Here is a 14,159-nt window from a genome sequence, read left to right as displayed (position 1 = left end):
TGAGGATCGCGATTTTCTTATACACATTTACATAAACTTCCCTTTTCCATACGAGTCCGCAGTCACTGGTGATACTGAGGCTCTCTGGTGGTAAAGAGGCGCCCTGCTCTCGAATCTCAACAATGAAGGACGTATTCCTTGCTCTAGTCTTCGTGTGAGTGTGTGCAGGGGAGACAGCAGGAGAAGGGATGTACATACTCGGGGTTCTCTCTCCTGAAGAAAGCAGACTTGAGAGGAGATTGGGGAAGGCTACGTTTCACAGAAGTGCTTCCTTTCTGAGCATTCGGAAGCAGGAAGACCAGCCTTTAACACCTGGAACCACTGGGGAGCAAGAGCGTCTCCACCATGTTCCATTGCTTCCCTGGGTCTTCCAGTCACTGGAGGATCTCAATAACTGAAAGAAGGAATTCAGCATTTCCGTTACCATCTAAAAGAAAGGGAAACGCAAGTGGTTTTCTTCCTTCTGTTCTTGCTAAGTGTCCATCAGAAAACCTATTTAGTATGACTGTAGGAGCCAGGAAGAAGGCAAAATACCGATTTCGGAAATACTACATTTTCCCCTCTCGGTCCGTAACTTCCAAGGTTCTTAAGTGCCACAAAGATTCTAGTAAATAGACCTCTGATTTCAAATCGCCTGCCTTTATATCACATACACATCTACAGCATGGAGTGAGGGCAATCCATAGATAAGACGCTGGATCTTTCCCTCAGTTACCACATCTCACCCAACACGATAAAGACTCTGGAATTACTAATGCTCCAGTAGTTCATTAATGCTCCTTTATCCTTAACCTGTTCCATTCACTCCAGCCTAACAGCCTATCAAATTCTCAGATGCTGCCTTCTCTATAATTAATATGGCTTCCTGATATTTGAAATTACTTCCCACTACTAAAGCTATCAAATTGCCTTTTCCCTTCCAATTCATCTCTTGTGAGAAAGGTTTCCTGACTAAATGAAAAGGAATTCTATCCATCACAAACCTAATCAAAAAGCTACTATGCCCAGGAAAATTAAAACAATGACCAAGACAAAACCGGTCAGATGCTTCCTAGTCTGTATACAGCACTTTTTAGAATAATTTACATAATCTGATTCTCGGCGCCCAGAGAGATTAAGTAACTTCCTTGAACCAAACACCTAATAGGGGACAGAGCCGAGGCTACAGGGTAGCCACCAAGTCTGAAAACACAGATAATACTATTTCATAATGCAGTGTAATATTATATAATTAAGCCACGTATTGTGTGTTCACCTACATTTCCAGACTTGGTGGCCGCCCTGTAAACCCAGATCTTCTGGCCCCAACCTACTTCCCTTGATTCTCCCACACGTTTTGCCCTGGAAGTACTAAAAAAAAGGGGGCAGTCAATGGAAAATACCGCCTTCCACGGCGATGATAGGTAAACATTTATAAACCAGCTTTCCTATTCTGTTTGCCAATTTAATTTCACAGCCTTGTGCCTGGAGATTAAAAGAGGCAACTAGTATCTTCTGAATGCCTACTGCGTGAAGCCTCACTTCCTATGAGGCATGAAGTATTTTACCTACATTATCTCATCTAGTCCTGGTAGCAGCCCTACGAGGCGTCGCCCTCTTTTTACAGATAAGGAAACTGAGGATTTCAACAAGACAAGTCACTAGCCCAACGTCATACAGTCAGGCACTGGAGGAGCAAGGATGAGTCTGGGTCTTCTGATTTCAACTGCAGTGTTCCTTCCACTAACCCAGTGAACATTCCTTACATGTTCCATAACATGCCACACACTGACCATGGAGAGACTTCTCCCTCAGTGCTTCTAAAAATCAATCATGAACAAATCTACAGGCTAACCCGGCAAGAAGAAAACGGTTACTCAACCCGAGTTAACTAAACACAACTTAAAACACCGGGAGGCACAGAGCAAGCAAGAGAGCAATGTTGGCAAGGTTTACTTTTGTTATGGAAAGGACAGAATGTTTTAATAATACAAATATAAAGCATCTGTAAAAACTAGGAAAAATATAAAAACGATAAAATCTAGACCAAAAAATTTACTCCATTTTTATCTCAATTCACACCACTGCCACTTTTATTTTTTTTTTTTTTTTTTTTTTTTTTTTTTTTATTTTTGGGACAGAGAGAGACATAGCATGAACGGGGGAGGGGCAGAGAGAGAGGGAGACACAGAATCGGAAACAGGCTCCAGGCTCCGAGCCATCAGCCCAGAGCCCGACGCGGGGCTCGAACTCACGGACCGCGAGATCGTGACCTGGCTGAAGTCGGACGCCCAACCGACTGCGCCACCCAGGCGCCCCACCACTGCCACTTTTAAAATATAACAGACACAAAGTTTCAGAAAGATCAATACTGGTTGCTCTAAAGTCTTTTCTAATAGAATGTTAGAATATGAAGTCTTTTCTAACCTAATTATTTTCTACTATAACAGTTCCATATAGCAATATTCTTTTCCTCAAGTAGTTCTTTACTACTAACAAAATCCCTCCCTTATCCATGTCAGATCAGTGTGAAACCTCACTTTCTGTTTAAGCTAAATGCTCCAAAACTTTACCTTTGGGAAATTGGTAATAAGACAGGTGCAAGATCAGAAGTTTACTTTATAAATGGCACTAGACAAAAGCATTCTTACTCCCTAATGAAATCTACAACTCAAAGTAAACTCAGTGAACTCTGTCTTGAAGCATGACAATAACCTTGAATTACAGGTCAAAACACAGAGGTTCAGGGACACCTGGTTGGCTCAGTTGGAGAAGCATGCGGCTCTTGATGTCGGTGGTCATGAGTTCAAACCCCATGTGGGGTGTAGAGATTATGTAAACATACAGAACTTAAAAACAAAAAATATCAAGGTTCAGAATAACCTCTTAAGAATAACCATGTGACCTCAGCATGTCCCTTAACCTCCCTGAGGCTCAGGGTCCATCACATCTACTTTTCCTAACCTGGAGGGTTGCTGTGATCATTAAAGAGGTCTAGGGGCCCAGAGGGCTTCTCACCCTGCACCCACGGCAAAGGAAACTGGTTTCAGACTTTTAGTCCAGGGGCCAGGGGACTGACCAGGGGACACTTCCAAATCTGGTTTAATCAAACTATCAATAGCCCTAGGCAAATATCAAATAATATGGGAAGCCACAAGAGTAGTAAATTCATTATCGTCCAGACTTAGGCTAAATCTTCCAGGACGTTAATTTTTTTTTTTTTTTTTTTTTTACATTTATTCATTTTTGATAGAGAGAGAAAGAGCACAAATGGGGTAGGGGCGGAGACAGAGGGAGACACAGAATCCGAAGAAGGCTCCAGGCTCCGAACTGTCAACACAAAGCCCGACGCGGGGCTTGAACTCACAAATCCCGAGATCAGGACCTGAGCCGATGTTGAACGTGCCCCCAGGACATTTTAATCATAAAATGATACCCATACTACAATTGGGCTTTGTTACGGTTTTATAGACTTTGGATCACAATGAACTACTGATGATTAAATCCTTCTTAAAAATTTGTCTAGACTGGAACAGTAACTTGTATAGGAGATGGTGTTCCATGATTCAATTCAGAAATCCAAACACTGGGAATGATCTTCCTCTTCCCAGCTCTAAGAGCTAACAACAGAGACTCCCTTCCCATTCTTTTTGGCAGAATCAGGAAGTCTCTGTCACTCTAGTCCTGTGGCCATTCAGACATGAAATGTCAGACGGGGACTGTCAGGATGTAGTTAAAACTATAGAATAATCACCTTTCATCTTTTTGGGGGAGGGGTCCACCCCACATTACTGTTTATAATTTCATTTTATCTACCACTAGCCAGTGAGGTGTGCAGGACAAATACTACTATCATTCTGATTTAGAAATGAGGAAGCTAAAGTATAGAACTAGCACGACTTTTCCAAGGTTACAGCGCGGCAGAGTATTAGAAGCCAGATCTCTATTTCCCAACCCAACACGCTTATCAATCAAACACCAACTGCTCAGGGAAGGGGGGAGAAGGAAGTAAAGGTGACTGTGACTTATTTAGACTAATTACTTAGACTAATTTTGCCTGGCTTTGTGAATTTTCATTAATTTCCTTCTCCATTGTTGCCTGATGAGTTAGTCACTGAAACTATCAGATCAGACATTATAAATTGTTTAAAATTATTTCCTCATTGTTATATATAGATACTCAACTTCAAGTGTTTCATAATAAAGTGACTCAGGGACTAAGCGAGCCCCATCTACATGAGTCACTTGTTGAACTGTTACAAGAGATTTATGCAAAACTCTTGGGAGGTGGGCGGGGAGGGGAGACAGAAATAAACATTTACCCAAAAAGATGACTAAATTAAGGACAAAAAGTGAAATGTAAAACTTCCACAGTTTAAACTGTGGGATGGGAAAATAATTGTGAGGAAATAAGTCACCCATCACCACTAATACCCAGTTCAGGTAGTTCAGAAGAGTTCGCCGATTTCAATCACCATGTAGTGGACATTTTTGTGGAAAGAGAAAGAAATTAAAAGGTAACAGGACAATGCTAAGACCATGCCTTTATACAGCACTTTGCCCTCACCAGGGCTTTCACATATGTTATATCTCAGTGTGTAATCAAAGAATTACTCTAAGATAGGAATGGACAGATACTATCAAGTTCATTTTGCAAACTTGTTGAAGGTCACGCAGCTCTTCAGTAGACAGGCGTCGAAGGAAACTCAGTCATTAAATTCAATTAAATTAACACCGAACAGTTTACCACGGTTAATGGGGTCATACACATTTTTACGCCACAAAGACAAAACACTTGAATTTCATATTCTGGTAGAGCAATTTCACTACTATTACAGAAAATGTGGTAGGACATATCCTAATTTCATCTGTATTATTTATAGGTGCTTTAAGTAATGTCTTAAGAACTTCTTCTAAGAAAACACTAAGCATGCAATGTTTCTGCTGGGGCTTTTTAAAACACGGTGTAACCACACTGCACAGCAAATTTAATTTCTGATTTTGCAAGAGGGACGCTCTAAGCACGCCTAGGGTTTAGTCCATTTAAAGTTCCTATTTTGTATTTCATGTGACATTTTTGGCTTCTGTTACAATGTTGGGGGCTAAAATAAACCTCAGGATGACAGAGTGTAGTGTGATGGGTGGAGAGGGTTTGCTCCTTGGTACCAGTAACATTCCAAGGACCACGAATAGCTGTGGCATTGAGAAGGCAGGCACTGAAGCGTGTGAGACCCTGGGTGTCAGCAGAGGGAAAGGTAAAAAGTAAGCCCAAGTCAAGGACGTGGAGATTAATCATGTGATGCAATCAGATTAAACTATTTCTGGTCACTGTGTCCAATTTTAAGTAATAGTGATTCGCTCTTCCTGCATTTCACTTTCTACTGGAAGATAACTAAATGATTATTTTAAGATGAAATACAGGATAGAAGAAATAATTAGAAACTGTTCATAACAACTGATTGCATTACTCTAGCCCATGAGAAATGAACACAAGGATTTTCACTATTTTAAAGAATGCTGTATTACGGGACATAATTTTTCCTTCAAAAAAAAAAAAAAGGAGGGGGGAGAGGGTGACACCTGGGTGACTCAGTCAGTTAAGCCATCATCAGCTCTTGATCTCAGCTCAGGTTATAACCTCACAGTTCATGGGACCCAGTCCCACGTCAGGCTCTGCACTGACCATGCAGAGCCTGCTTGGGATTCTCTCTCTCCCTCTCTCTCTGCCCCTCCCCCGCTTGCATGTATGCTCTCTCTCAAAAGAAATAAACTAAAAAAGAAAAAAAAAAAAAAAAAGGCAGAAAGAAATGAAATTCAAAAAGCTCCAGTGGTTGAAGTATCAGGTTGGCCATGTCACAAAAGAATGAAAGATAAAGTGATACTACTGCGAGAAGCTGGAGGCTTTCAGAGAGGAACAGAGTTAAAAAGACCGTTGACTCTCAATGACAGTTCACTGGGCACTGGCTCCACTTCTAAAAGAAAGCTTTTCCTTACCCATGCACCTGCAAACTCACATAGAGCTTGAGAAAATGAAACCCATTTATATTCTCCCCACTTACACTCTTTCTATTCTCTCACTTGTCAACAATTCATGGGGATCACACATTTGAAATAAAGCTGACGACTTGCAGAGAATACATCAGAGCAATAAATCCAATGCATTTTTCTCTCCCGGTATTTTTTCAAATGGGTGCTACTAATAAAGTAAACACAAATGACTTCAAGATGGAAATGTAGCTCGAGGACTTCCTCTGTGCACACGGGTATATAGTCATGCTATTTATTGAACTATCTTGCTTACATCTTCAAGTAATTTTTGGCTATCTAAGAAGACACCTCAAGTTGGTCCTGAATTACCAGAGTGTTTACTCAGTTGTCTGGTTCTTACCTCTAGTGTGACCCCCGCTTCAACCACCACTAACTAGGGTATAATCTCTTGTAGCTTGTTGCTACAGACATTAAGTAGACTTCGTGATCAGAGAACTTCGAACTCAACCGCCAATGCCAGGCTGCTTGCTGGCCTCCTCAAGGGCCCCGCCCCCTAAATCTGCCCACCCCTTCCTGGTCACACCACCATGGGGACTAACGTCCCTCCAACCCCAGGCTCTGTTCCCACCACCACCAGATGCCTTCTAAGGAGAGAGGCCCTGCCTTCAACCTCCGAAGGAACATCATCTCTGGCCTTTCCCCAGTGGTTTTCTACTGCCCCATCTCCTCTCTGAATTTTAACTCAAAATTCCCTTTCAGATGCTATTTAAATCTGATCACAGGAAATGACTTCTCCTTTACACAACGCTCTGGGCAAGGTTATAAATTAGTATGACAGAACTATTCCAGGTGCTTTCGTGCTATCATTTTCCATCGTTACCGGAACTCTAGGACTAATGAATACTAGCACCCCTACTTAAAAAAGGAACTGAGGCTTGGGGCTCAAATGTAGAAAAGCCAGGGGAAAGAAAAAAGAAAAAAAAAAAAAAAAAAAGCAAAGGCTCTTTTCCATTACTCTGAATTTCTGAAGTAGGTTGTGATGGTCTCTGTCACACGATTTCACTATTTTTAGCAATTCTGTATATACAGGTCAAGAGGCTTTCGGATCTTCATTAGTCCAAGCATACTGGCAGGAACTGAACCACTGAATTATAAGACTGATAAACAACCGCTTTCAGCTCCATGCTAAGAAAATGCTTTCATTTTGCAGTGAACCTTAACATTTGGTGACCCAGTCCCCATTCGACCTATTTCCCCACCTCTCTTCCACTGCTCCTGTCCGTTCACTGCCCATTAGCACAGGCCCCTGCCCGTGCCCTTTCCCGGCCCACCAGCACCACTGCCAGAGAATGGGAAGGCCTCAATCTCAAGCTCTTTAATACTTACCAATTGTGTTGAAAAGTCTGATATGTGTGGAAGGAGCTAAACTATCTAAAATAAGGGTTTGACACTACAGATGGGCTGTGCTCGAAGTCAGAAACAAAACGAGAGGTGGCTATATCACAGAACATTCATGTCATTTAAATGACACAAGTAATTAGCTGCCAGGACTGCGTGGGGGCCACTGCGGCCTAGATGCTCAGCGTCTAACTGGGGTGGGGTGGTGAACCAGGTCTTTCAAAGTCCTGCTTGCTTTCCCTGCACACATCGCTGCTATGTTCCTTCTGCCTCCCCTGTAGCATCCTGTCTTCCTCTCCTCGAAAACATTCCCTTCCCTCCGCTCTCCTGAATCGATGCTCCACACGGGGGTCTTGTTTCGTTCACAGACCGATAGCCAAGCAATTGCTGCGTATATAAAAAATACTTTTTCTTCCTCCATTTTGCTGTTGGAATAATTTGCGTGGTCTTTTCAGAGGCCTGGCTCTTTCCTGATCTGACACACTAACACCTCCCAGGCCCGTTTCAGAATTTCAGATAGGGAATTTGATCCCCGGTTCCCTGGATGCCACAGATTACCACAATCTGCTGGGCCGACCTCTTAGCCTCCTCTGTAATACAAGCAGGCGGACACTATAGAAGCAGTTCCCAAAGTGGGTTCTGTAGATTATCACTTCTTCCTCCAATGAGATTTTCTAGTTAAAGAAGTTTAAGAAGTTACTAAATGTACTTCCTTTGGAGAATCACAATACATAAAAGCATATTAAAGGCTTTGGAGTCTTTAAGGAAATTCTTTTAATCAAGCATTCCCCAAAATTATTTGACCACAGAATCCTTTTTTCCTATTATATTTATTCACATCCTGATTAATTAGTATTATGGAGCAAACTTTAAAAAAATGCTGCACTAGAGGGGTGCCTGGGTGGCTCAGTCGGTCAAGCGTCTGACTTCGGCTCAGGTCATGATCTCACAGTTCGTGGGTTCGAGCACTGCCTCGGGCTTTGTGCTGACAGCTTAGAGCCTGGAGCCTCCTTCAAATTCTATGTCTCCCTCTCTGCTCTTCCCCCGCTCATGCTTTTCTGTCTCTCTCTCCCTCAAAAATAAATAAAAACATTAAAAAAAAATTTTTTTAAATGCTGCACTAGAGACTTACATTAACGCCAAGTAGAGTGTAAACATTTGATAATTTTGAATAAAACCCAGCACTTAATACCTACAAAACACTCAGGTGGACTTCTATAAACCACCCATAAAAAGCATCTACAACACCTGGTGACCTAGAAGATTTAGATCTAGATTCTTTCCTACAGAAGCAACTCAATTAGTGAAATACTGTAGCCAGATCTAACCACTCTCTCTGTGTATTAGACAAAATGCTACCAAACACCATCATAATTTGGGAATAACTGCACAGGGAGTTCTAAAGCACTAGAACAGAAATTAATTACCAGTAATCAAAGAAACAGACATATTCTGGGCCAAGTAGCTGCAGAGTGAATACCTAAAACCAACTTTTTTTTTCTCCTGCTTAACTCCCACACCTGGGCAATATTCCTATAGACAAAAGGCTCTATATGAAGCATTAGGAAACTTTTTACAAGAAAAATGGTAAAAGATCACACACCATTTTGTTGTGTCAAGTATAGCGGGCAGGGAATGGAAGACAGGGTCTTCTCCAGTACTTTCCCAAATGGTTCCAAGAGATTTTCACTAATTCCACGGTCATCTCTCACCTTCCTGCTATTGTGCTGACAACAGAAATTTCTCTCATGCTCAGGAATCTTCTGTCTTCAAATTTTGTAACCCCCAAACTAACTTCCCCTTCTTTTTTTGTCAGACTCACAATGTGGAGTACATTTTTATGTTTGGTCGGTAGATGATCAGAGCTAATAAATTACATCCTCTGGCTCGAAACTTCCTTCAGGTGCTATGAAACATTCACTTTGCAAGTGGGGAATGCTCCCCAAATCTGGTTAAACTGAAACGGCAACTCTCAAGTTGTAAGATACCTCATAAGATTTCACGTCAAAGTGAAAATAAGATTTACAAAAGGCAAAGCTTACCAACTGATGAAAGGTGAAGGGTGAGAAGGCATAGGGAAGTGATATGTCAAAAAACATTCTAAATCATGTAGTTGCATAATAACAAGGCTGAGGTAAGCTATACCTTTGACCCACCTTGTTCTTTTATTATATCTAAGATTGTGTTAGTTTCAACAGCTTACATGAGGTGTATTTCTACCCTTTTGACTCTCACCATATTAGTTTAAAACATGTGGAAGCAGCACACTAAAAGAACAACATACAGGTAAAATCAGACAAAGAGTGAAAGTCTGTTAAAGTAACATTACACAATGAAGCATCATGACAAAAACATAAACACCAAAGTGTAATGTGCATGTCCGCTAAGCTTCTAGGACTGGATTGCTCATTGAAAAGAACAGTGGATGTGTATTTTAATCTGTGACTGCTAATAATGTGAGTAACTCATCTGAGCCTGTTAGGATGTTTATCATTCAGCTTCGTGATGCCCATCCTTTTTCTCCAGAAGAGTTAAGGTTACAAAGTTGCCAGGATCACCCCCACGACAGTGGCTGGACTCTAGCATCTTATTTGAAAAAACACACACCTGAAAAATGGACCTGAAGATTTCTTGAACTAAACTGGTTCCCACCCTCTAGAATCTGAATCCCCAAGATGGGACTACAGGTTTAATTTAAAACAATCACATAAGCACTGAAATACACAGTACAGAGATGCACAGTATTACCAGCATTTGTTCAAAACCAATTCACCGTTTCTCTTTGGGAGGGATGACCCCTGCTCGACTAGTCAAATGGCTGGAGAAGCAGAAGAGCGGTAACAAAATTATTCTTAAATCAACTGCTGCCATGACTTGAATGACTACTCACAGTTCCTGGCTCATAGTAGGCACCCCTATCTGTGGATGAATCAATCACTGGCCAGCCTTACGTATGCTATACAACTACTCTACATACTTTAAACTTTCTATATAAAGCAGTAGGCTTTCTCTGGCCTCATTTCTCAAATTGGCTGAAACTCTTGACATTGACACAGCCAGTAAAAAGATGCTTCCATTTCATGTAGAAGTCGCAAAGACAGAGAAGCTATATATCCCGATCCCCATGCTGAGGCTCGCTTGACCTTCATCTTACATTAAATACCACTTCCCGAGGAAGGAGTTCTCCAACCACTCAGCAGTATTATGCCCCCTGAGTTATGAACTCTCCTTGGACACTTTATTTTCCCTTGGTTGTATACAGCACCAGTCACTAATAAGATTTGTGTTGCTCTTTGTCAAACATGTGTCCCTCTCTCTAGACTTCAGACATCCTGAAGGTGGTGGGCATGTGGGCTTTGGCGACTGACCTACTTCTTGCACCTAGAACTGCCTGGCACATGGGTGCTCGGTAAGTATTTATTCAACGAATGTTTGAAAACAAGAAGCCCGTTTCTGAGAACAATGAGAATAATATACTTCAATATACTCAAATAATAAAAGCTTAGAAATCAAGGGAAGAAACATGAGGTCATCAAAAGCATAACGTTCAGAACATCACTGTCCTCGACATGAAACCGAGGGAAGTTGTCCCCTGGCCGTCACAGTGGAAAAAGCAGTTAACGGTGCCATGAGTGTCTATGTCCCGTTTTACAGGTTTCAAAGAGCTTTCATCACGTGTGTGGTTCATGACTGAAAGTCTCCCAAAAGTTCATACACAACTTTCTGTGGTTTGACATGAATGTTTGAAAGAGCTGTGACAGCTATACGATAGACCCATTTATCCCAAAAGTTTTAATAAATGACTTACAGACTGCGAAATTTTTTTTTAGGGATCACTGCATAATATTCCCTCTATAAACCAGCTGGGACAAAGTCTTTTTTTTTTTTTTTAAGTTTCAGAGCTCTGAAATAAATACTGATTCTAAATAACATCTTCAGGCATTGTAGATCATAGGAGCTCTATTTTCTCCAAGGACAAAGAAATGCAATCTGAGAGCTTCTGCTGTATGCCAAAGGGACTTCCCAGAGACTGTTGGCAAATGGATCCACACCTGAAAGGTTCCAAAGTAAACTTTCTAACACCTTTTCAGAGGTGTATGACCTTCAGAATCCTGTGAAGGTGAGAGTAGGAGAGAGACATCTATTTAAACAATAAACTCTAATACTCTGTGATGATGTAAAGACATTTTTTTAACTTTCTAGAACTGTATGAAAATTCACAAACAGAAAGACCAGCGGGTGCATCGCAATTTTAGCAAATGTTGTAGCGATGGAAACACGACTTGCCTTTAAGATCTTGTTCCACCTTTTAAACGAACGTTTGGACATCTGAGTTTGCAAAAACCCAGTATCTTACGTCTCCATCAAATTTTATGAATGTCAAAGGTTTGACACATAGTCTCTAATCTGATTCACACAATAATCTCATGAAATAGGCAGGCCAAGAATTATATAGATGAAGAGCATGAGGTTCCTAAAGGTTAACTTTCTTGACTCAGGATCTAACTTAGCAAATGGAAGAACTATGGATGGAAGAGTCTCTGATCCCTAGGCCACTGCTATTCCCAAAGAGCTACACCACTCTGGCCCCTCTCAAAGTGCTGCTCATTCTTTACTCCTTGCCAAAATAAGCAGTAAGAGAGCAATGTCCATAACTTCAAGTATGTAAGGAGTACACAGCATATATATAAAGTGTAAAGTATGTCCCTCAAAATAATAATGGTCATATCCCCCGCTATGGCCCCACATGGTTTCAGGTCAGAGAAACCTCATAAATATGATTTGCGATTCTTGGTCTTGTATCACACTGATGTGGAGGGCACCACTTTGCATCAGAAAAAGACAAAAAACATGTTTTCTCCTCTTATGAAAGACCAGAATCACTAAATCCAAGTTGCTCCAAAATCTAGTGTAAGGTTAGGGCTGGAAAGTAGGGTAAAACTCAAAGTATAATCTTTCCTGTTTAGTAGGGTGGGGATAATAGGGTAGCATCTCAAGAAAAAAAGAAATGCTGTTAACTACTGAATGAATATTGGTGAAGGTTTCTTTTCTTTTTTTCGTGCTTCTTGTCTTTTTTTTTTTTTTTTTTTTTTAATGGGTGACTTGGCTTTATGAAGGAGGAAGAGGTCAATTCTTTACATAAAACACCTTAAACATCTGTGAATCCTAGAGTTTAACAGAGAAGAAAATCACATTAAGTTCTTTAACTGCCAAAATCTATTTTCTTATCTATACTGTACCCTGTGCTATTACATTTGCACAACAGCCAAGTTAAAGATAGAAAGGCCGATCAAATAACCTCCACTGAATGTAAGGGTCAAAGCAGAATTGATCCATATAATAGGCCTAACCCTGATCTTGGTTGAAAATATATTTAGTCTATAAAGTCAGCCTTGTTCTTTTAAGTCAGTGTTCTCCAACGCTGAACACGTATTAGAATGAGTTTTTTTTTTTAAATATACTGGTGCCCCAATCCTGCTCCAGAAATGAAATCAGAATCTCATTAGAATTTGGAACGGGCTGGTTCTGAGGGTCAGCTAGAGTTGAAAACCTCTGGTCTAATAAGCGCTTTTTGTTATCCAGTTTCAAATGCCCCAACGTGATGTCACTTTCATATTTTCCTATGGAAGGAATACTCCCAGTCCCAGTACTCATAGTGACAATGGTAAGAAACATCATACTTTTACAAGATGAATGAGTTTACTACTTCTTGGCTACAAAGCAGATATTCTTAAGTCACAAATACTACACTTAAACACTAACCATTAAAATTTTTTTTTAAATTTTTTTCAAAACTTCATAGAACTATGAACATATAACTATGCAATCCTCATTTAATTATAGCTTAAGTAATAAACTATTTTCAAAAACGTATCTTCCACTGAATAGTAGCCAGTCTTATAAGATATTTGATTTTTGGAATTTTCCCATAGATAGAAGTAAGAAAAGGCAAATAAAGAAACCAGAAGTACCAGATACCCTATTACACAGGTATCTGAAATCAGTTCAAAGGGGAGTTTCCACTGCTCAGAGGACAAAGGACTTCTCAGAAATATTACTGCAATCATATTGCTCATTTCTTACTCAACCCGGTACTGCTGAAACGGATGTTGCCATGTTCCCACCTTAACTGCCTTATGTGTTGTTCCTGTGACAGCTGGAGTCAACAAAGATAAGTTTGGCTCCTGGAAAAACCAAAATGTCAGCCTTCTTTATTTTTAAAGTTGCTCTAGAATTCTCCTATATTATCTGATCCTATGAATTTGACAATAGCTGCATATTAGGTCAAGCTAGAGAAGGAGTAACTCAGCCTGGTCTAAACCGTGTACGGAAATAAACATAACAATAAAAACACATTCTATGCAGTTTTTAGATTTTATAAAAATCTACTCGCGTTCAAAGTAGGCTTACACTAAAGATTTCAAGACCAAAAAAATGCATAATATTCTAATGTTTTGAAAAAAATGTTTTAATGTTTAATTTTTTTTTTTTTTTTTGAGAGAGAGAGACAGAACATGAGTGGGGAAAGGGTAGAAAGAGAGAGGGAGACACAGAATCTGAAGCAGGCTCAGGGTCTGAGCTGTCAGCACAGACCCCAACGTGGGGCTCGAACTCACAAACTGAGATCATGACCTGAGCAGACTGAGCCACCCAGGCGCCCAAGGCATAATATTCTAATTAAACCTAGGTGGCCTAGCTGGGAAAACACTTCCGATTCCTTTTCTATAAACTTCTTAATTAAAAAGAAATTAAGAGCTGCTACAGTAATGCTAAGGACATATGAAAGGATAGAG

The 14,159-nt window shown here is 40.5% G+C and overlaps 1 protein-coding gene across 4 annotated transcripts in view; it reads right to left on the bottom strand.

Annotated features, from left to right (window-relative positions):
• The window catches only part of NSMCE2 (NSE2 SUMO ligase component of SMC5/6 complex), a 217,776-nt gene that overhangs the window by 165,011 nt on the left and 38,606 nt on the right, over positions 1–14,159 (bottom strand). The gene's annotated exons all lie outside the window — the stretch shown is intronic.

The sequence above is a fragment of the Panthera onca genome, chromosome F2 (assembly GCF_046562875.1).
Source record: "Panthera onca isolate mPanOnc1 chromosome F2, mPanOnc1 haplotype 2, whole genome shotgun sequence".
Lineage (NCBI taxonomy): Eukaryota > Metazoa > Chordata > Mammalia > Carnivora > Felidae > Panthera > Panthera onca.
The sequence above is the reverse complement of the archived record's forward strand: the minus strand, read 5'-3'. Positions and strand labels throughout refer to the sequence as shown.